General features: G+C 42.4%; 1 protein-coding gene across 2 annotated transcripts in view; it reads left to right on the plus strand.

The window, feature by feature from the left end:
• The window catches only part of LOC120310461 (transcription factor SOX-5-like), a 594,954-nt gene that overhangs the window by 29,077 nt on the left and 542,683 nt on the right, over positions 1 to 23,194 (plus strand). Inside the window, exon 1 of one of the 2 annotated variants that reach the window (XM_039348880.1) lies at positions 16,203 to 16,691. The exons of the other annotated variant lie outside the window; for it this stretch is intronic. The gene's annotated coding sequence lies outside the window, so the exon portion shown is untranslated. Of the gene's footprint in view, positions 1 to 16,202; positions 16,692 to 23,194 lie in introns of those variants that run through there. 2 annotated transcript variants of the gene reach the window in all.

Here is a 23,194-nt window from a genome sequence, read left to right on the forward strand (position 1 = left end):
CATTTCGCTTCTCATCCAAGAAGCTTCTTCAGCTCTGACTGGATGGCGGGGAATGGAAGGATTTATACTCCTTGCAGACAGCTGGTCATTTGCATTCTTTTAGAGCAGGGGTATCAAACTCAATTTCACTGAGGGCCGCATCAGCATTGCGGTTGCCCTCGGGGGGGAGGGCTGGGTGGGTGTTGCCTGGGTGGGTGCGGCCTATTGGGTGGGTGTGGCTGGAGTGGGTGTGGCCTACTGGTTGGGCATGGCCAGCTCTACATAGTTTGTGTCAAGGGTGCCTGTGGGGACCTGGGCAGGAGTGGGACAGATCTGAGGGTCTGGCAGAAGGCGTTGGGACCGGGGCAAGCGCCAAGGCATGGTCCATTTCTTCATTCCTCACAAAGGGTGACACCGCTCCAGCATGCACCCAGGGGGCGAGGGCGATGCGGCAGGGGCTGTTTCCTTGCTGTTTCCAGACAGCCTTGTGGAGTTAAGACTGAATGCTTTTCATCATAGATGGCCACCACAAAATTGTACATTGGCTCCCAGTTGGCCTGGGCCAGGGCCAAGGCAGCGGGGGCCGTTCCCTCATTGTTTCCAGGATGGCTTCACGGGCCTCATGAAACCACGTCGCAGGCCGCATCCGGCCCCGGGCCTTGTGTTTGACGTGTCTGTTTTAGAGGGTCATTGAGGCCACTTGGAGGTTTGCCTGTACCCTGAGGGTCACCTGAGCAGTGCAAATGGGTGTGGATCCTTCTTGGCTGTAGGATGTGTTTCTGTCCTGGGTCCCTTCACTTGTGAAGACAGGCATAGAGTCATCCCCAACGACCAGTTCTGTCTTCCATTGAGCAAAACCTTTGTCATTAAAAAAAAAAATTGTGGGACTAACTACATTAATACAAAAAAATAAAAAAATAAAACGCCTCTTGGATTTTGAGAATTTTATAAATCCAAAGATTCTTAGCACTAGAATAATAGTAAGTAGGTTGTTAAATATTGTTGCTCCTGCTGAGGTAGAAGCCAAAAATGACAGCTGCTTTTTCCTATCTAACTTGGCTCTTTGCCGTTCAGAAAAGAAGCTCAGGTGTTTAGTGAACCCAGATGGAGACTGGCTAATTACTCTGTCTGAACTACCCAGGCAGGAGAGGTCAAAACTGGTCAAAACAATGTGATGTGTGTTTATGTGTGTGTGTGTGTGTGTGTGTGTGTGTGTTTGCAGACATCTGTAACTAAACCAGCAAGGATGGGAGCCAGAAAACCAGGGAGGTTCATGTATTCCTAGTTTGGAGAAAATGGAGAAAATAGTTGTGTCCTGCTTCCATTTTACAGACCGAAAATTAAGCCAAGGCATAATAATTGCCCTGGATTTTGTAGCGCCAATCACTGTAGATGTTGGCGCCTATTGGATCTTCTCTAGATGTTCATGTTAACAAAGGACAACCTTTGCTAGTAGTTCAGTGTTTAAATACTTTGTTAGCGGTTGAATGTTAATAGTTGAGACTAGCAAGCAATTCCAAGGTAAATAGATCAGGGCTTTTCAACCTTTTCACCCATTGTACCATTTTTAGGATATGGCAACATCCGAGTACCACCAGTTGCCTAGCATGGTGTCAAAAACTTGATGACCAAAAAAAAAAAAAAAAGAAAAGGAAAGTATAAATAATAAAGTACAGGTAGTCCTTGACTTACAACAGTTCGCTTAGTGACTGTTCGAAGTTACAATGGCACTGAAAAAAGTGCCCCCCAAGCCACAGCCGAGCAAGACGTCTGCCTACCTGATGGCGCTCTTCCTCCTGTCCAAGGTTTTCATTGTTGTGAGCATTTATGTTGAGATTGGCAGCGGGGGTGGGGTGGGGGTGTTTGGTTTTTATTCCCATCTGCTGGGACACTGTGACAGTCATAAATATGAATCAATTGCCAAACATCTGAATGTAAATCACAAGACCTTGGAGATGCTGCAACATTCCAGCTGATCGTGCTTCTTCTGAGCTCAGCAGAAGCACCAGGATCAGTGCTGCTTTCCAGCTGACAGCAGAAGCACCATGATCAGCGCCACGCCCTGACAATCCCGAAGAAGTGCTGATCCTGGTGCTTCCGCTGAGCCCTGACAGCCCTGCAGCTCCAGCCATCTCTCGCTCAGGCTTGTCTGGTGCTGCCACCAGTTCAGCTCATTTCCCTCCCCCGCTACCACTTTTCTAGGATGGTCGCATACCACCTGCCAGGTGCCAATGTACCACAGGTGGTACCTGTACCACTCGTTGAAAAGCCCTGAAATAGATAACCTTGAGATTCCAGAATTATCCCAGAAGCAGGCAGTGGTCTAACTTCTTTGACACTGCTATAGAGGTCAACCTGTTCTCCAAAGCACCTGAAGCAAGACAAGAAGTAATGGATGGAAGTTCAAGTAAGAGAGAAGCAACCTAGATCTAAGGAGAAATTTCCTGACAGTGAGAACAATTAATCAGTGGAAGGGCTTGCCTCCAGAAGCTGTGGGTGCTCCATCACTGGAGGTTTTAAAAAAAAAGATTGGACAGTCATTTGTCTGGGATGGTAGAGAGCAGGGGTAGGCAACCTCGGCTCTTTTATGACTGTTGGACTCCTGGACTTCAACTCCCAGCATTCCTGAGTCAGCTATGGTTCTCAACATTTTTAATGCCGCGACCCCCCAACCGGTCGTAAGTCGAGGACTACTGACTCAGGAATGCTGGGAGTTGAAGTCCATGAGTCATAAAAGAGCCGAGGTTGCCTACCCCTGGTGGAGGGTCTGCTGCTTGAGCAGGGGATTGAAGTAGAAAACCTCCAACGTCCCTTCCAGCTCTGTAACTTTGTAATTCTGATATCATGGAAATATTTTCAATACATCCGTGAAATCACCCGTGATTGGCAACAGAAATGACCCAAATAAGAAATGATCCAAATGTTAAGGAATGAATTCCTTGAAACCCTGGACTTTGGAAAAGTGAAATTGAAGAAGGATTCTTGGGTCCATCAAGAATGGCAGCTCTGTTTGAAGTCTGGATTTAAGTCTCTGGATATTCAACTAGGTCAGTGGTTCTCAACATTTTTAATGCCGCGACCCCCCCCCAACCGGTCGTAAGTCGAGGACTACTCAACCGGTCGTAAGTTGAGGACTACTCAATTGGTGCAGCACCATTTGCAGAATGGGACTTTTGGTGGGCTCAGCAGGGCAGAGACAGCCTGGACAATTCCTATTGGCTTTTGAAAGCCAATAGAATTAGACTCTATTCAAGAGAGTCTATTCTATTGGCTTTCAAAAGCCAATAGAATGAAAGGGAGTAGCACAGCTAAGGAAAAGGGGAAAAAAATGGCGGACTGCGTTGTTTGGCGACCCCCGTGAAATGGTCGTTCGACCCCAAATGGGGTCCCGACCCACAGGTTGAGAACCACTGAACTAGGTTCATAGTACTAAATTGTTCACTTTGTTTTTTAAATGTGGCATCTCAGCTTTCAACAGCTCCCGCGTTGATAAGCCTAATGTGATCCTCTCCCAATATAGCATACTTACCTTCTGCATTTGGTTAGCATAAATAGAAGGACATTTTTTTCCCTTATTAAACTGATTTCATCATAATATTTGAGCTTTAAGGGGAAAAATATGGGAGACACCGTCATGGACAAACTTCATAAATCCTCCTGAGATACAATTAGTTTTCAGGCACTGTTGGAAAAGCAAACAACGATTGACCGGCTCAGGTTGTTCCTTTGCTAATCTGCTTTGAGATGTTGTAGGACTTAAAGTCATCTGGGAAAAAAATTCAAATATTCACCAGTTTCCTAAGAAGCAAACATTCCTCTCTTTTTTTTGTGTGCCTACAGAAAACAGTGCAGTCATTAGTACTGAATCCTCACCCTGAGGTCCATGAACCCAAAATCCAGTAGTGAAACTTTTGTCTCTGCCAATTATATATATAAAGATTAGACTAAAATGTTAATTGAAGAGCTGTGCTTTCTGAAGTATCCTTTTGTCTCTTTTCTACTCGTTAAACAAACAGAGTTGACACAAATGAAATTCTGGGATGCTTGGGGTCTGCATGAGAGAAGGAATTTAATCAGTTGCCCCTTTGTTCCCCATGCGTGATAATCTCTACAGATAGTCCTTGACTTATGACCCAAAATTTCCATTGCTAAGTGAGACAGTCGTTAAGTGAGTGTTGCCCCATTTTAATTGTCTTTTTTGCCAGTGAATCACTGCAGTTGTTAAGCTGTTAAGTCATTAAGTAACACGGTTGTTAAGTGAATCTGGCTTCCCCATTGACTTTGCTTGTCAGAAGATTGCAAAAGGGGATCGTGTGATTGTTATAAATACGAACTAGTTGCCAAGCGTCTGAATTTTGAATCCGTGAACATGGGGTTGATGCGATGGTCCTAAGTAACTTTTTTCAGTGCCGTTGTAACTACAAATGGTCCTTAAACGAATGGTTGTACCTGTACTGCTTCTACCCAACTCAACCGAAGAGGCAAGAATTCTCGTTCCTTGCTCCATGGGACTAAGATAAGTGTGTAGCCTAAAGCAGAGGTCCACAACCTTTTGGGCACCGGGGACCGATTCCCTGGAGAGAGCTTTTTCCATGGACCGTAGGGGGTGTGGTTTTGTGTGCTGCCTGCATCCCGTGGATGGGGCTTTGCTTGTTTGTGCAGCTCGGTTGCTGGCATGCCACAGCCCGGTACCGGTCCATGGATTGGGGGGTTGGGGACCCCTGGCCTAAAGTTTTTGACCCACGACGAAGGACTCAAGTTCTGCCATCCTGCTGAATGTCATTCAGACTTATGGATAGATGTGGGAAAAAATGCCTGTTGATTCTAATGATGGTTAAAGAATGCGGTCTTGTTCCACCTGGACTGGTCTTGGAAACTAAGACTTGTTACACTTTGGACCAAGGATCCCCGGGGAATACATGGGCTTTGATTTAGATGTGGGATGTTGAAGAAACTTCTTGGAAGAAGACAAAAAGAAGACAAGAGGAATCTCCTTCTGTACTGCTACCAAGAAAACTAATGAGCAATTCAGTGAAGTCACTAGAAGTAGACCTCAGTTCAGAGAAGGGTATTTTATCTGCCCTAATACATTTCACAACATAGAGGTGGTCTTAAGAGCCACTTCAATGAAATAATAGAATGGCATGGCATGGCATGGCATGGCATGGCATAGCATAGCATAGCATAGCATAGAATAGAATATATGGAATGGAATAGAATAGAATAGAATAGAATAGAATAGAATAGAATAGAATAACAGAGTTGGAAGGGAACTTGTAGGTCATCTAGTCTAACCCCCGCCCAAACAGGGGACCCTACACTATTTCTGACAGAGGGCAGTCCAGTCTCGTCTTGAAAGCTTTCCAGTGAGGATAAAATGTGTGGAGGCTTAGCTTGCATGAGATGCTTGATATTAAACAAAACACAATTGATGTGTCCATTTAATGTGAGGTACCCAGACCAATAATCCCTATTACAGATAATCCTCAATTTACAACCATTCATTTAGTGACCATTCAAAGTTACACTGGCACTGAAACAAGTGACATATAACCAGTTCTTGTACTTACGACCATCACAGCATCCCCAAGATCACGTGATCCAAAATTTGGGTGCTTGGCAACCGGTATGCACTTATGACAGTTACAGTGTCCTGGGGCGATGTGATTGACAGTTGCTTAACGACTGCCGTGATTCCCTTAATTGGGGCAAAACAGGTCACAAAGTCGGGCGCGGTTCACTTCACAACCAACTTGCTTAGCAGTGGAAATTCTCGCCTGGGTTGTGGTAGTAAGTCAAGGACTAACTGTATTCGGACAGTGGAGGAGGATGAGACAGGAATTTGTGGTTCCCAGGCTAGATGGAGCCATTATATTTCTGCCCTTTCCAAAGCTATCAACATCCCCCCAAGCGTTCATTAATTCAGAAGACCAGGAGGAAGAAACAGACATATACAAAGACGCCGACATTCTTGCATTGCAGTGGACACCCATTCTCTGTCTGCAATTAAAATTTTAACCGTGTCTAGGTACATGGGTGCCTTCTGCCAAATTTAGCTGGGAGCATAAGGGTCTGGAGAATCTATGATTTTCTGCCAAAATCAAGCAGGGACCTGACAATGTATAAGTAGGGTAATAGCCATTGCCTAGGATTGAAGTGTGAGTCAATCCTCATTGAACCTAGGACATAAAATAACAGAGTTGGAAGGGACCTTGGAGGTCTTCTAGTCCAACCCCCTGCTTGAGCAAGAGATCCTACACCATTTCAGACAGCTGGCCATCCAGTCTCTTGTTAAAAGCCTCCAGCAATGGGGCACCCACAACTTCTGCATTCCATTAGTTAATTGCATTCCCCTAGGCCAGGGGTAGGCAACCTTGGCTCTTTTATGACTCGTGGACTTCAACTCCCAGAATTCCTGAGCCAGCCATGCTGAGGGGAAAAGGAGAGATTTCCAAGCTGAGCCATGCTGGCTCAGGAATTCTGGGAATTGAAGTCCACGAGTCATAAAGCGGCTAGGCCTAGGCCAGAGATAGGTAACCTTGACTCTTTTATGACTCATGGATTTCAACTCCCAGAATTCCTGAGCCAGCCATGCTGAGAGGAAATGGAGAGGTTTCCAAACTGAGCCATTCTGGCTCAGGAATTCTGGGAGTTGAAGTCCAGGAGTCATAAAAGAGCCAAGGTTGCCTACCCCTGGCCTAGTCTTTACTCAAATCACCATTGCCTTGTTTCAGTATCCAGATCTAGGGATGACCCAAACAGACCAGTCTGTTGAACCAGTTAGCCAGGCAGGTTTACTGGTTTGGCTTGTACTAGTCCTAGCCTTCAGAGGTTGTGGGTGCTTTATCCCTGGAGGTTTTTAACTGGACAGCCCCTTGTCTCAAATTGTATAGGGTCTCCTGCACGAGCAAGGGGTTGGATTAGAAGACCTCCAAGGTCCCTTCCAGCTTTATTAGGATTGACTGACAGCCCAAGACTCTGGAGCTGTTGCTCTAAGCTACAGTGTCTGCCACCTTGACTGACCAATATGGTGAGAATCCAAGCAAATGTTCTGCTTTCACTTCTCAGTGTGAATTAACCACTTCCTTGATACCAGCTGTCTTCCAGCAACCCAACTTACCGGCGATATATAAATTAGGGAGATAGAAAATGGGAATCCACCCCTCTTCTGACTCAGACCTGCCCAGGGTTAAACAACTATGCAAATGTTGTGGCAGGCCTGAGAGTTAATTTTGAGAATCTTGTCAAAATCTATCTGCAAAATCTATCACTAGGACAGGCATGTAGAGTAATATTTCTCAACCTTAGCAACTTTAAGATGCGTGGACGTCAACTCCCAGAATTCCCCAGCCAGCCATGCTGGCTGGGGAATTCTGGGAGTTGACGTCCACGCATCTTAAAGTTGCTAAGGTTGAGAAATGCTGATTTAGAGGCTTACTTGACCAGTCCAAAGAGGAATGACGAGATGAAATATTCATCAAGGTTCCGCACAGACTTTAACAATGTTAATCCAGCTCTGCTTAGAAATTGATGGAATACTGAAAAAAAATGATGGCAGAGTAACATTAGGAAATGAAATGACAATTATTGCCTTTATTCTCCTCCTTTTCCCTCACCCACATCTCTGACTTTATACAGGTAGTCCTTGAGTTATGACTACAACGGAGACTTCCCATTACTGTTGTAAACTGTGACTGGGGTAAATGAGGTCACCCATGAGATTGACCTTATTTACGACATTTTTTTGGAGTGGTCCTTAAGCAAATGCTGCAATTGTTTAGGGATCCAACGATTTACTATGCACCGGTTTTGTCAAAAACAAGAAAAACAGAATAGAATAGAATAGAATAGAATAGAATAGAATAGAATAGAATAGAATAGAATAGAATAGAATAGAATAGAATAGAATAGAGCAAGACAAAACAGAACAACAGGGAATGGAATAGAATAGAACAGATAGAGTAGAGTAGAGTAGAGTAGAGTAGAGTAGAGTAGAGTAGAGTAGAGTAGAGTAGAGTAGAAAGAGGAACAGGAATAGAAACAGGAATAGAATAGAATAGAATAGAATAGAATAGAATAGAATAGAATAGAATAGAATAGAATAGAATGCTTAATTGGCCAAGTGTGATTGGATACCCAAGGAATCTCTGGTAAATAAGCTCTTTATCAACAAGTGATAAATCATGATCATAATCATAACACAATCATCATGAATCATAAGATACAACACTCTGTTTTGTGATAGTCATAAGATACCAAATAAAAACAATCAGCATAAATCATCAGGTACAAAGAACAAACAGAGTCATAAGATGCTAAAGGAAATAAAAATGCTAAATAAGATGCTGGTTTTCAGGTAAAACGATGTAAAATGTGGTCATGTGATGCTACAAATGGTCATAAATATAGGCTGTTTGCGAAGGGCCTAAAATGGGGTCATGTGATTGGGGGGGCAGGGGTCAGCCATTTTAGGATTACCTGTACTTTTCCCAAAGGTGTTTTGAATGGACTTGTTATAAACTCACAATCCTCATGTTCATAAGGACCAGGATGATCTCAGTTTTGATTCCCCAAAGGTTGCGGACCCCTTATTAAGCTCAGCCATTTACCTGATATGTACTGTATGTGGGCTGATGTGTTTGGAAAGATGGAAATAGATCTTCCCCCCTCCCCCCCCATGTGACTGCATAATCAATCTTATGCCTAGATTCCTGTAAAACACAATTATCCAATGTCACGAGCAAAGATAGCCTGTCTGAAGGAATTAATTAGACCTCATTGAAAAGCTTTATTTGCCCCTCCTTTTCTTCTTCATTCTCCTCCAAGGCCCCTTCCAGCTTCTATTCTATTCTATTCTATTCTATTCTATTCTATTCTATTCTATTCTATTCTATTCTATTCTATTCTATTCTATTCCATTCCACTCCACTCCACTCCACTCCACTCCACTCCACTCCACTCTACTTTATTCTATTCTACCCCACCCTACCCTACCTTACCCTACCTCACTCCACTCCACTCCACTCCACTCCACTCTCTACACCACTCCACTCCACTCCTCCACTCCATTCCACTCCACTCCACTCCACTCCACTCTACTCTATTCTACTCTACTCTACTCTACTCTACTCCACTCCATTCCACAACACTCCATTCCATTCCCATTCCCATTCTTTCTAGCCTAGGTCCCTTCCAAATTCAAGGTCCCTTCCAACTGTATTATGATTATGTTCTATATTCTACCCAATCCTCTTCAGTTGCCCTTGAAGAGAACGAGGGAAGATAGAGATACTTCTAGACTCAGGTCAGAAGGAGGAAAGAGATAAGGGGTACAGTAAAGGCAGGTTGACAAGTTGGTTGGCAAGTTGGAAACCACTCCTTTCCAGATTAGAGAGAGCCATTATATAAGCATATGTAAATGGCAATTGAGGCCACCAATGACTGCCAAGTTATTGGGTAATTTGGAAAGGCAGGAAGAAGTCTAGAAGTTTAATGCTGAAACATAAGTCGATATAGTGTCTGACCTCTGCGAAATATAGTAAACAGTCTGTGGTGTTTGAGTATTTATTCTTGTTGGTAAATAAATTTTGGCTTTAGCTGAGATGCTTAGGAGTCTTCTGGCAAGCCTAGGCAGGAACTGAACCTAGAGTCTGGAGAGCTATGATGTAGCCCAGGTATGAAGCCTGAGAATATTGACTCGGTAAGTTGGCCTGGTTCACACAACATGCAAAGACTGAGATTCCCATGACACAATGAACTGCAAGCTATCCAAATAAAGTCAGGCTACTCTTGTGTGCTCTGTGAACATGGCCCTTGTGTCATCTAACAGTGTGCCAATTTAGACGTCTGGCTCCGGGTTTTTAGCAGCGGTAAATCATTTGGCGATCCCCTTGTCTAAGATAGATTAAGCTCTGTGTTTATTCCCAATGTCACAGATATGTTGAGACCAGTTGTGGTTTGAGAACGATCTTTTGTGTTGTTAACAGCATTCTTTTTCCTCTGCAGGAATGCAGCTTATCGTGAACTTTTTATCTCGGATGTACAAACATTTTTTAACTGCTGAATTTCATAATCAGCATATTGCTGTGCTAAAACCCTTCTAGACTGCTTGGACATTTCTTACTGTTTAGAATAGAACAGAGCTGGAAGGGACCTTGGAGGTCTTCTAGTCTAGCCCCCTGCTCAAGCAGGAGAACCTATACCATCTCAGACAGGTGAATGTCCAGTCTCTTCTTAAAAATCTCCAGTGATGGAGCGCCGATGATTTCTGGGGGTAAGCTGTTCCACTGGTTGATTGTCATCACTGTCAGGAAGTTTTTCCTTAATTCCAGGTTGCTTCTTTCCTTGATCAATTTCCAACCATTGTTTTTCGTCCTTCCCTCTGGTGCTTTGGTGAACAATATGACCCCCTCTGCTTTGTGGCAGCCCCTCAGATGCTGGAACACTGCTATCATGTCTCCCCTATTTCTTCTTTTCTTTACACTAGCCCAGGGGTAGGCAACTTGGCTCTTTTATGACTCGTAGACTTCAACTCCCAGAATTCCTGAGCCAACCATGCTGAGGGGAAAGGGAGAGGTTTCCATGCTTAGCCATGCTGGCTCAGGAATTCTGGGAGTTGAAGTCCACGAGTCATAAAAGAGCCAAGGTTGCTTACCCCTGGACTAGCCCAATCCTAGTCCATAGCTGTTCTTCGTATGTTTTAATCTCCAGGCCTTTGATCATCTTAGTTCCTCTTCTCTGCATTTTTTCCAAACTCTCAACATCTTTTTTGTGATATGGTGACCAAAATCCTCCTTGGGTTGAAGCTAGATATTATCCATAACGGGCTCCATCTGGACCTAGTATTTAGATTCTCCAAGTATACCTTGGAAGGACGGTTCCACTATTTAGATGAGGAGAGAATACCAACAATCAGCTATGCGGTCCATGAGTCATAAAAGAGCCAAGGTTGCCTATCCCTGCACTAGAAAGTTTGGAATAAACTAGCTTTAAACAAAAGTAATGGCTGAAATGCAACAGATGTAGCCAAAACTCGCAAGGATTTGATGTTCTTTTTAAAATAAGTTCGATTAAACGTTTTACAAAGAACATAAAAAGAAGCTCAAAGTAGTAATAAAAGAGTAAAGGAAGCAAGGAAAGAAAGAAGGAAAATGAAAGTGCAGAAAAAAAGAGTAGAAAAGACAGAGAAAGTCTGTCTTTTTGATTTTCTTTGCAGGAAATCTAAGTACAATTACAAAATTATCTCTTGCTCTGCGATTATTAAAAAAGCTCACTTTTTCCATTATCCAGTTTTCCCCCCTTAATCATCAAAACCACAAGCCATAATTACTTTTTTTGTGTGTTGCTTCATGCAAAACATCTATAAGGGGTTTCCAGTCAGCCATAAATGTGAATATATTTTTTTTCCTCTGAACAAAGAAGTTAATTTATCCATTTTCAGAAACTCCAACATTGTCAACAGCCATTCCTCCATTCTGGGAAAGAGATGATGTTCTCACCTGAAAGTAAGGAATGGTTGCTGGAATTGGGAATGTCTAGTTTAATGAAGAGAAGGACGAGGGGGGACATGATAGCAGTGTTCCAGTGTCTCAGGGGCTGCCGCAAAGAAGAGGGAGTCAAGCTATTCTCCAAAGCACCTGAAGACAGGACAAGAAGCAACAGATGGAAACTAATCAAGGAGAGAAGCAACCTAGAACTAAGGAGAAACTTCCTGACAGTTAGAACAATTAACCAGTGGAACAACCTGCTCCAACACTGGAAGTTTTTAAGAAGAGACTGGACAGCCATTTGTCTGAAATGGTATAGGGTTTCCTGCCTGAGCAGGGGATTGGACTAGATGACCTCCAAGGTCCCTTCCAATTTTATTATTATTATTATTATAAGCTCACCAGAGCAAACACTGGGAATACCTGTAGTCCTTGACTTACACCCATTCGTTTAGTGAGTGTTCAAAGTTACAACCGCACTAAAAAAAAGTGACTTACAACCGTTTTTCACACTTACAACCATTGCAGCATCTCCATGGTCACCGGAACAAAATACAGATGCTGGGCAACTGACTCATATTTACGACGGTCGCAGTGTCCCGAGGTCATGTGATCTCCTTTTACGACCCTCTGAACGAACAAAGTCAATGGGGAAGCCAGATTCACTTAACACAACCATGTTACTAACTTAACAACTGCAGCGATTCATTTAATAACCGTGGCCAAAAAGGTTGTAAAATGGGGCAAAAGTCACTGAACAACTGTCTCGCTGAGCATCAGAAATTTGGGGCTCAGTTGTCGTCGTAAGTGGAGGACTACTTGTATTTTGATAGGAGTTAAGATCCTTCCTGTTTTGGGGAAAGGCAGTGGCTGCATGAAGAGAAGCTGTGATAGCAATATAGGCAAGGTTTTGTCTTTCCTCGATGGATTTTTTTTTTAATTTTTAAACCAACGAAACGAAACGAAACATAACACACATACATACACAGTATATACTCCTCCCCTTTTTTTTAAACAGTGATTACGTAACGTTAATCTTCTATTATTTTCTCCCCCTTATTCTTCTTTAGAATATTTGTCCTTATTGCCCCGTTGTTTCTTATTTACATTTTTTCTTCCTTCATACTCTACTTCTTACAAAGAATAATTCATATTATTATTATTATACATTATTATACACATATTTTCACTTTTGATCTTTCCATATTTATTCTCCTCTATTATTTCTAGTCTCCCACCAGTCATACCACTTGTTCCATGTTAGATAGTACTCTGTGTCTTCCTTTTCTTTAATCTCTTTTGTTAATTTGTCCATCTCAGCACAGTCCAGGATTTTTCTTATCACTTCTTCCTCTGATGGTATATTCTCATTTTTCCAGCACTGTGCATATGCTATTCTTGCCGCCGTTATTATATGTAAAATTAAGTACCATATTTCTTTACTATATTTTCTGTTTAGAATACCCAGCAAAAAGATCTCTGGTTTCCAGTCTACGGGTTGGTCTATTATTTCTTCAATCCATCCTCTTATTGTAGTCCAATATTTTTTCGCAACTGGGCATGTCCACCATAAATGATAATATGTTCCATGTACTTTTTTACATTTTCAGCATGTTGGCGAATTGTTCTGGAACATCTTAGCAAGCTTTGCTGGTGGAAGATGCCATCGATGGATTTTTAGATGGACCACTTTGCTTTTAAAATAGATTAAAGCCCTCTTTATTCCTTTCTCTCTAGTTTCTGTGTCTTTCTTGCCTCAGATCAGCAGGACACCAAAACTACAGTTCTCGGCAGTCCACAGCTGTGGTCAGAGAGGGCTGTAGGGACAACGGAGAACAAGTGGGGAGACTGAAGATTGGGAACAAGTCAGTTAGATTTGGCACATCAAGTTGAGCACTTGGCCATTGTTTTCTTTTTTTCTTTTTCTTTTTCTTTTAATTTTTAATTTTTCCAATTTACAAAACATTAAACTTTTTTTAACAGTACTGTGTCATGTATCTCTTGCAGTTATTTACATTTATACTATACATTTTTGTTTCTCTGTTCTAACCAATTCTACCACTTATCCCACACCTCATAAAATTCTATTTCTTCCTTGCCTTTCATTTCTAGTGTAAGCTTATACATCTTGGCACATTCTAATATCTTATGAATAATCATATCATTAGCTGGTATATTTTCAAGTTTCCAGCATTGAGCATAGACAATACGTGCTGCTGTTACTGTGTGTACAATGATACATTGGAGTTGCTTCTTTATCTTTTGATTTATTATTCCTAATAAAAATAATTCAGCTTTAAATTCAATTTATTCTCCTGTTATCTCCTGTAGCCATCTCCTTATCTGTTCCCAGTATTTCCTTGCTTTAGGGCATTGCCACCACATATGATAAAATGTTCCATCCTTATGTTTACACTTTCAACAATCCGGTTTCATATTTGTGTACTGTATTTTCCGACGTATAAGACAACTTTCTAAAGCAGTGGTTCTCAACCTTTCTAATGCCGCGACCCCATAATACAGTTCCCCATGTTGTGGTGACCCCCAACCACTTATACATCACCGGGTGCCAGGGGCGTGGCCAAAGAAAAGGGGGAAAAATGGCGGACAGCCTTGTTTGGCGACCCCTGTGAAATGGTCGTTCGACCCCAAATGGGGTCCCGACCCACAGGTTGAGAACCACTGTTCTAAAGCATGCAAATCGGTTCCAAAGTTGGGGGTCGTCTTATACGCCGAGTCGTCTTTACGCCGGAAATTACGGTACATCTTAGCCTATCTCGCCGGTGTTAGATACCACCTATAAAGCATTTTATACTGATTTTCTTTACATGCAGTCGATAGTGTTAATTTGCAGTTTTCGTTCCATACTTTTCCCCATTCTTCTAAGTTTATATTTCGACCAACATTCTGTGCCCATGCTATCATTGAACCTTCCCCTATTTCTTTTTCCATTTCTACCTCTAATAAGTGTTTATATGCTTTTGTTATAATTTTTTTTCCTGTACCTATCAATATATCCAATTGTTGTGGTATCCCTTGAATTCCATATTCTTCCGTATCTTTTCTATATCTCGACTGTGTCTGTAAATATTGGCCATTGTTTTCTTAGAGCAGGAGGCCTTCAGACCTGGCAACTTTAAGACTTGTGGACTTCAACTCCCATTCAAGACTTGTGGATTTTTAACTCCCAAATTCCCCAGCCAGCATGGGAGCTGAAGTCCACAAGTCTTGAACTTGCCAAGTTTGGACACCCCTGTCTTGGTTTAAAGGGTTTTGGGCAGGTGCCTTGAGGGCATGCTAGCTGTAGTTTTTTTTTTTTAAATCGTAGTGTGAATGTGAGAGATGGCCTTGAGTTAACCCAGTGCTCTGGAGAGGCTGGCGGCCCCATTGCCTGGTCTTAGAAGCCCAGAGAATTTTTAGAGAGGGATGGGAGAACTGGTGCACCTCATTCACCTTTGGATGGCACCTTGAATTGGACCCGGATTGGAAGCAAACGGGTGTCTCTTTCTATATTTGCACATTCCTCAAAGATTCATGGCAGTTATGTTGGCATTCTCAGAAAATCTAACCAGCATGAGGCTGTCTTGTAGGGGTTTTCCCTCCCTCCACACTGGCATTCTTTGATCATGTCAAGTTGATTGTGTGTGTGAAGAAAAGGAAGGAAGGAACAACAACAACAACAACAACAATAATAATAATAAAGTTGGAAGGAACCTTGAAGGTCATCAAGTCCAACCCCTTGCTCAGGCAGGTAACCCTATACCAGGGGTAGGCAACCTCGGCTCTTTTATGACTCGTGGACTTCAACTCCCAGAATTCCTGAGTCAGCATAGCTATGCTGACTCAGGAATTCTGGGAGTTGAAATGCACGAGTCATAAAAGAGCCAAGGTTGCCTACCCCTGCCCTATATCATTTTGGACAAATGGCTGTCCAGTTTCTTCTTAAAAACTTCCAGTGTTGGAGCATTCACTGCTTCTGGAGACAGGTTGTTCCACTAGTTAATTGTTCTCACTTTCAGGAAATTCCTCCTTATTTCTAGGTTGTTTCTCTCCTTGATTAGTTTCCATCTGTTGCTTCTTGTCCTGCCTTCCGGTGCTTTGGAGAATAGCTTGACTCCCTCTTCTTTGGGGCAGCCCCTGAGGTATTGGAAGACTGCTATCATGTCCCCCCTCGTCCTTCTCTTCGTTAAACTAGACATACCCAATTCCAGCAACCATTCCTCATATGTTTTAGCCTCCAGTCCCCTGATCATCTTTGTCGCTCTTCTCTGTACTCTTTCTAGAGTCTCAACAAAAGAAAAGGAAAAGAAAGGAAAGGAAAGGAAGAGCCTTGTTCCTTTGTAAATTAAACATGAAGATGAAAGGAAGATTCTAAGCATAAAGAGCTGAGTGTGTTGAAAAGCCTACCTAGAGCCCAGCTTTGCTTTGGTCATTTTTATTTACTTCTTTATGGATGTTGTGTTGCATTGTTCTCTGAAATGGAGAGGTTCGGGGAGCAAGGAAAAAGACACACTCTCTCTCTCTCTCTCTCTCTCTCTCTCTCTCTCCTTCTTCCTCTCCCCCCCCCCTCCCTCCCTCCCCCCCTCTCTCTGGATGAGAGAAAAGAAATTGGCTTGTTGAGTCACCCCACCAGGCATTAAACAAAGCTAATTTTAAACAGGTCAGAGTTCACCCATTCCCTCTGGAATTTAGGAGTCTCGTGTGTTAAGAGAAAAGGGTCAGAGTTGATGGTCTGCTACCATTTTTTGCATGCTTTCCCTCAAGAACCACCACCCAGCCTAGGATTAGCATGAGGTCGACAAGGCTGGCACTTCGGTGTCTGGGTTAGAAAATGTTTTGAAGCAGCCGATACACTCCCGGTGCAGAAACGAGAATCCCTGGGAGCTTTCGTATTCAAAAATGTGCGAGCTCCGAGCAGGCAACGGCGATGTAATTTAGGGCAATGCATGCTTCATAGCTTTGGAGAATATTGCTTCCTGTAAATGTTACTTCGGCGGAGGGGAGTGATTTGAGAAAAGATGGCATTCTTGTTGTACACTGGGAAAACTTCAGAATAAATAACAGGAGGCACCGGTGGGAGCCGGGAGCAGGAAGGAGGCGAAGGGCAGAAAAGTACAGGCAGATCTGACGGCTGAAGAGCACCGGATGGGCTGCAGGTGATGGGAAGAAGCACCACGGGTGGGCAAAGGCAAAGAAAGTGGAAGGGAAGAGAAAGGACCACGGAAGGTATGTTCTCTGCTGGCCATGCATTTTTTTCTCTGGGAGGGGGAGGCTGTTTAAATCGCCCTCCGCCTGTTTTTGAACTGGTGTGTGTGTGTGGGGGGGGGGGAACCAGTTGACTGTTATTGGCAAAATGCAACTGAAGTGGTGAGAGGAGGGCAGGAAAACAGGATTGTCCCAAACAGTTAGGGTTAGGCAGTGTGGGGGGGGGGTTTACCAAATCCCAGGTTTGAAATATATCCAAGACAATCTAGCTATTTTGATCTGGTCTAGGGATGTGTTGTCGTGGAATTAATATCTACAAGTGTGTTGTGTGCTGATCTTAAGGAGCGAGTGCAGTGCCACCAACATTTCTTTCTTTCTTTCTTTCTTTCTTTCTTTCTTTCTTTCTTTCTTTCTTTCTTTCTTTCTTTCTTTCTTTCTCCCTCCCTCCCTCCCTCCCTCCCTCCCTTTTCCTTCCTTCCTTCCTTCCTTCCTTCCTTCCTTCCTTCCTTCCTTCCTTCCTTCCTTCCTTCCTTCCCTCTCTTTCTCTCCTTCCTTCCTTCCCTCTCTTTCTCTCCTTCCTTCCTTCCTTCCCTCTCTCCCTCTCTTTCTCTCCTTCCTTACTTCTCTCCCTCTCGTTCTCTTCTTCCTTCCTTTCCTCTCTCCCTCTTTCTCTCCTTCCTTCCTTCCTCCCTCCCTCCCTCCCTCCTGCTAGAAAGAGAAAGGTGCATTAGATGCAGAGAATATAGACCATTTATTTCTAACACTAACAGGGAAATTATTTTAACATACCGCTCCGTTCCCTTTCACAAACAAGTTGCATCAACAAACAGGTAATTTGAAAGACTGAAAATGAAAAGCAAAGCCTTTTCTTGAGAGGTTTTAAGGTTGGTTTATGTTTAACCCGATGCCATTCTTTAAGTGCATTATATACTATATTGTATTGTTTTCATGCCGTCTGCTTAAACCTCTTCTATTAAGGATAGGAAAGTTGCAAAACCAATGAACTTGATGTATTGTTTTTACTCAGAGAATTTAGACATGCTATTTGCATTAAAAAAAATAATGGATGCAAAAAGGGTGACAACGTCTAATCAATGATGACCTTCTGTGCTCTACTGGGAACCTCTTTCAGATTCCTCCAAGGCATTGGTGAATCTTTTCTAGAGCTAAATGTAGATCTGAGTTCTCTTTTACTAGATAAGTCTCTTTTGTACGAGCAATTCTGGTCGAATGGAGAGATAGCAATCTTAAAACTTGGGAGGATGGAATTTTGCAAATTTTACGGTGATAGATGAAATGGTTTCTGTACACCAGACCTTTCAAAATAGTCAGAAAAAGGCCCTTGAGAAGTAGCTGACCTTTCTGCTGGTAGATATAAACAAGTCTGCAACCCTAATAGTTGGTATTTGTTTCCATTTTGCAATGTCATCTAGAAGCAGCTCTTTAATTGCGTCTTAGCTGCTTATTTCGCTTTAAAATATTATTATTTTGATGTGCATGTGGGTATAGCATATTTGTAATGTTTAAATTTTAATTGGGATTGATGTACTTTGCATAGTTGTTCTGTTTCTGAATGTGGCGGCGACCATAGGAAAAATAAAATAATCAGGTTTATAAAATCTCAGTTAAGTGAGTGGAGTACAGAAAACGAAAGCAGAATGATTTATTTAAGGCAGAGTTTTGGCTTTGAATTAAAATCAATTCTGCACAGAAGAGAGATTTTCTGTTTCCCAACCTGTCAAGCCACTTACAGCCCTACCTTCTCAAACGACATCCCACTCAATTGACCTTACTTCCAAGTAGGCCCACTTTGATCTGCAGCCTATTCACGGCAATTGCTGGAAAAGGCACTGTTCCTTATATGCGTTCACTTATCAGGAGTGAATCTCAGTAACTGGATTAATATGTGATGCTAATAATATACAGTTTATTCTAATAACAGCTTGTTAAATAAGCCTCAGCATCTGGATTCATGTATTGTACTCAACCATATAGGGTCTCCTGGAGGGGGTAGGACTAGAAGACCTCCAAAGTCCCTTCTAACTCAGTTATTCTGTTATAAAACTAGAAGATTGCCTGCTAGCTTAGCTTCATGATGTGAACCTAGCTAATACGTGAATAGGGCATTCTACCAACAAATTCTGTTCTAGATCGTAATTGTAGCTTTTATATAGATGCAATATTACACATGCACACACACACACACGTACAGGTAGTCCTCGACTTACGAGCCCAATTGAGTCCAAAATTTGTAGATGTTTTTTAAGTAAGTTTTGCCACATTTTACGACCTCCCGTGCCACAGTTGTTAAGTGAATCGCTGCAGTTGATAAGATAGTAACCCGGTTGTTAAGTGAATCTGGCTTTGCTTGTCGGAACGTTGCAAAAAGTGATTTATATGACCCCCGCCCCCGGGACCCTGCAACTATCATAAATATGAATCAGTTGCCAAACCTCTGAATTTTGAAGCTGCAAAGGTCATAACTGTGAAAAACGGTCATAAGTCACATTTTTCAGTGCCGTTGTAACTTTGAACAGTCACTAAATGAACTGTTGTAAGTTGAGGAGTTGCCTCCAGAAGCGGTGAATGCTCCAACACTGGAAGTTTTTAAGAAGAGACTGGACAGGCATTTGTTCCCAAATGGTATAGGGTTTCCTGCCTGAGCAGGGGGTTGGACTAGATGACCTCCAAGGTCCCTTCCAACTTTACTATTAGATATATATATATCCTTAATAACATTAGAAACACAAATCCTGGGTATACATATAATGTGAAATAAATAAAGGTGATCACCAGGATGAAATCAGAACACCCGGTCTACAAAGCAATCTATTTTATTGCTTAGGAGCATTGTTTATCATGCAGGCAGACACTACTGCAACAAACTATTTTATGTTAAATTTAGATTTTGCCGACAAAGAGTTAAAGGGAGACTAGTATAACTATTTCAAGCTATTTAGCTCTCATCAGCTAGCCATACCTATCTGAGATTCGAACCTGGGCAGCTTGCATGTTAGGCCACAGGCTCTCCTCATTTCTCTCTCTGTCTCTCTCTCTCTGTCTCTCTCTCTCTCCCCCCCCCCTCTCTCTCTCTCACACACACACTATACTATATACACATACAGAGGTAGTCCTCAACTTACAATCATTTAGCAACCATTTGAAGTCACAATGTAAGTCACGGAAAAAAGTGACTTACAACCAGACCTTGCACCCCCACAGACACATGATCAAAATTTGGCTGCTTGACAACCAGTGTGTATTTACCACAGTGGGAGAGTCCCAGCCAGCTTCTGGCAAAGAGAATCAGTGGGGCAAGCTGGACTGTGTGATTCACTTAACAACTGCAGTGATTCATTTACCGTTTCAAAAAAAAAAAGGTTGTAAAACTGGGCTAAAGTTAATTAACAACCACCTTGCTTAGCAGCAGAAATTCTGATCCTAATTGTGGCCGTAAGTTGAGAATTACTTGTACAAATACACACACACACACACACACACACACTACAAACACATGGACGTGCATCGCATAATTTCAGTAAGAAGATAAAGAAGAGTTTTATCTTGAGAATTGCTCTTGTGGCTTATTTGATGGGCAAATATAAAAAAGGAACTAGCAAGACACATGGGCAATAATACAGAAAAACTATGTTCAGATTCCAACTGAGCCGTTAGATGACTTTGAATTAACTACTCGTGTTTTGCAGGATTATTGTGAGATAGCACGGTAAACAGTTTTACCAGAAAGAGATTTTGCTTAAATCTTCGAGGAAGCTATTATTGTAGTTGTGCTACACCCCATTTAGGAAAAACAATGTACAAATTGTAGCTGAATATATGCATGGATGCAAGGCAGAATAGGGTGTGTTTGATTTTGGCTTAGCGAGTTGTGGCTTATAAATCATATTGTGTATCTTAGAATGACCCTGTAGGAGTGCGTTTGCACACCATTCTTCCCCCGATTATTTAAGGACCGAGCAGATGCATTGACACAACATACCAAATTTTGTCAATTCTAATTTGGATTAGTTTTTGTCTAATTAGTGTGTCTCTGATTTAGCCTGTTGCTTGTTCATTTACAGTAGTTGATGGTTCATCATGGTATGCAAACCCAGAAAAAGGGTCAATTAAAGCAACAAACATATTGTGTGAACAGAACTTTTATGTGCAAGTTACTATGGTATCTTCACTGTATTTCAGCAGAACTTGATGAAGTCCTTTTATCTAAGCCTTGATGCAGCTAATCTTGTATTTTCCAATGCCTTGGTCAGTGGAATCCCAGCTCAGGCCAAATATTATTTTTTGTTTAAAGTTGCAGATCTTGGGAACTGAATCCAGAAGCATCTCTGCATACAATGGCTTGTGCTGCTCTCTCTCTCTTTCTCTTTCTCATCTCCTGTCTATCTATCTATCTATCTATCTATCTATCTATCTATCTATCTATCTATCTATCTATCTATCTATCTATCTATCTATCTATCTATCTATCTATCTATCTATCTATCTATCTATCCTGTCTGTCTGTCTGTCTGTCTGTCTCTATCATCCATCTATCCTGCCTGCCTGCCTGCCTGCCTACCTACCTCCTACCTACCTACCTACCTACCTACCTACCTACCTACCTACCTACCTACCTATCTACCTACCTATCCCAGTGATTCTCAACCTTTCTAATGCCGTGACCCCATAATACAGTTCCCCATGTTGTGGTGACCCCCAAGTGGGTGTGGCCACCAATAAGAGGGAGTAGGACAGCTAGGGAAAAGGGAAAAAAATGGCGGACAGCATGGTTTGGTGATCCCCGTGAAATGGTCATTCGACCCCAAATGGGGTCCCGACCCACAGGTTGAGAACCACTGATCTATCCTGTCTGTCTGTCTGTCTGTCTATCATCCATCTATGCTGCCTGCCTGCCTGCCTATCTATCTATCTATCTATCTATCTATCTATCTATCTATCTATCTATCTATCTATCTATCTATCTATCTATCTATGTCTGTCTTTGCAGCTGGGTGCAAAAGACAGTCAGTCAATTTCTTTGTTGCACAGCAAAAATGAAACTCTGGCGATGCATCATTCTGCAGACATATGCCGATATACTGTAAAAGGCACCAACCTTCAAACCACATCTAATCAAGACTTTTATGCTGCTTAAAACAGCCACTGTTTCTTTAGGGGAGAGATTGATTAACCTTCTCCCCCCCTTTTTTTTAAAGGCCAGGAAGATGGACGAGGAGAGTTCCTTGCAGCCTCGTTGGAGGTGGGGTGGGGGGGCAAGGTCATGATCAGGATTATGGATTTCTGGAACACTGGAACATTGCCAAGTATTAAGAGGCAGGACTCTGCCCCAAGGAATATACAAATGAAAAATGGTCACATAAAAAAAAAAATGGGAGAATAGATAGACAGCTCCTTGAGATTTAAGAAAAGCAATATGGAATATGGCCTGGGAACATTATTTTTATTTTGTTTATTTATTTATTTGTATTGCACCTTTATTATTTTTACAATAGCTCAAGGCAGTGAACATACCCAGCATGCCTTCCTCCTCCTATTTCCCCCATAACAACAACCCTGTGAGGTCAGTTGGGCTGAGAGAGAATGACTGGCACGAAGTCACCAAGTTGGCTTTCAAGACAAAGACAGAACTAGAACTCAGGGTCTCCTGGTTTCTAGCTTGGTGCCTTGACCACTAGACCAGGCTCTTTTATGACTCGTGGACTTCAACTCCCAGAATTCCTGAGCCAACATGGCTCAGCTTGGAAACCTCTCCCTTCCCCTCAGCATGGCTGGCTCAGGAATTCTGGGAGTTGAAGTCCACGAGTCATAAAAGCGCCAAGGTTGCCTACCTCTGGCCTAGGCCTAGACCGCTTTATGACTCGTGGACTTCAACTCCCAGAATTCCTGAGCCAACATGGCTCAGCTTGGAAACCTCTCCCTTTCCCCTCAGCATGGCTGGCTCAGGAATTCTGAAATGGTTGACTATATAAATTGAATGAATGAATGAATGAATGAAAGATCTCCTTTGATGTCCTTCAAAGCCAATAGTTAAGGATAATTAAGGCAGGGCTAGCAGATCTGAACTACAAAATATGGAAGACCATGGGACAATAGCAAAGAAATATATTTTATAACTCCTTATTACTATCTAGAGATTGTGTGGAATTTTGCTGGCTAGATATGGTAGCCCTATTCCAGGAAAACTTTATATAAATAGATAATTGGAAGTTGGCTTGTTCTGTTAGCGGAAGACGGTTTACTCTAGAGCAGTGGTTCTCAACCTGTGGGTCGGGACCCCATTTGGGGTCGAACAACCATTTCACAGGGGTCGCCAAACAACGCAGTCCGCCATTTTTTTCCCCTTTTCCTTAGCTGTGCTACTCCCTTTTATTCTATTGGCTTTTGAAAGCCAATAGAATAGACTCTCTTGAATAGAGTCTAATTCTATTGGCTTTCAAAAGCCAATAGGAATTGTCCAGGCTGTCTCTGCCCTGCTGAGCCTGCCAAAAGTCCCATTCTGCAAA

Source organism: Crotalus tigris, unplaced genomic scaffold (assembly GCF_016545835.1).
Source record: "Crotalus tigris isolate CLP2741 ecotype Arizona unplaced genomic scaffold, ASM1654583v1 scf7180000018188.699247, whole genome shotgun sequence".
Lineage (NCBI taxonomy): Eukaryota > Metazoa > Chordata > Lepidosauria > Squamata > Viperidae > Crotalus > Crotalus tigris.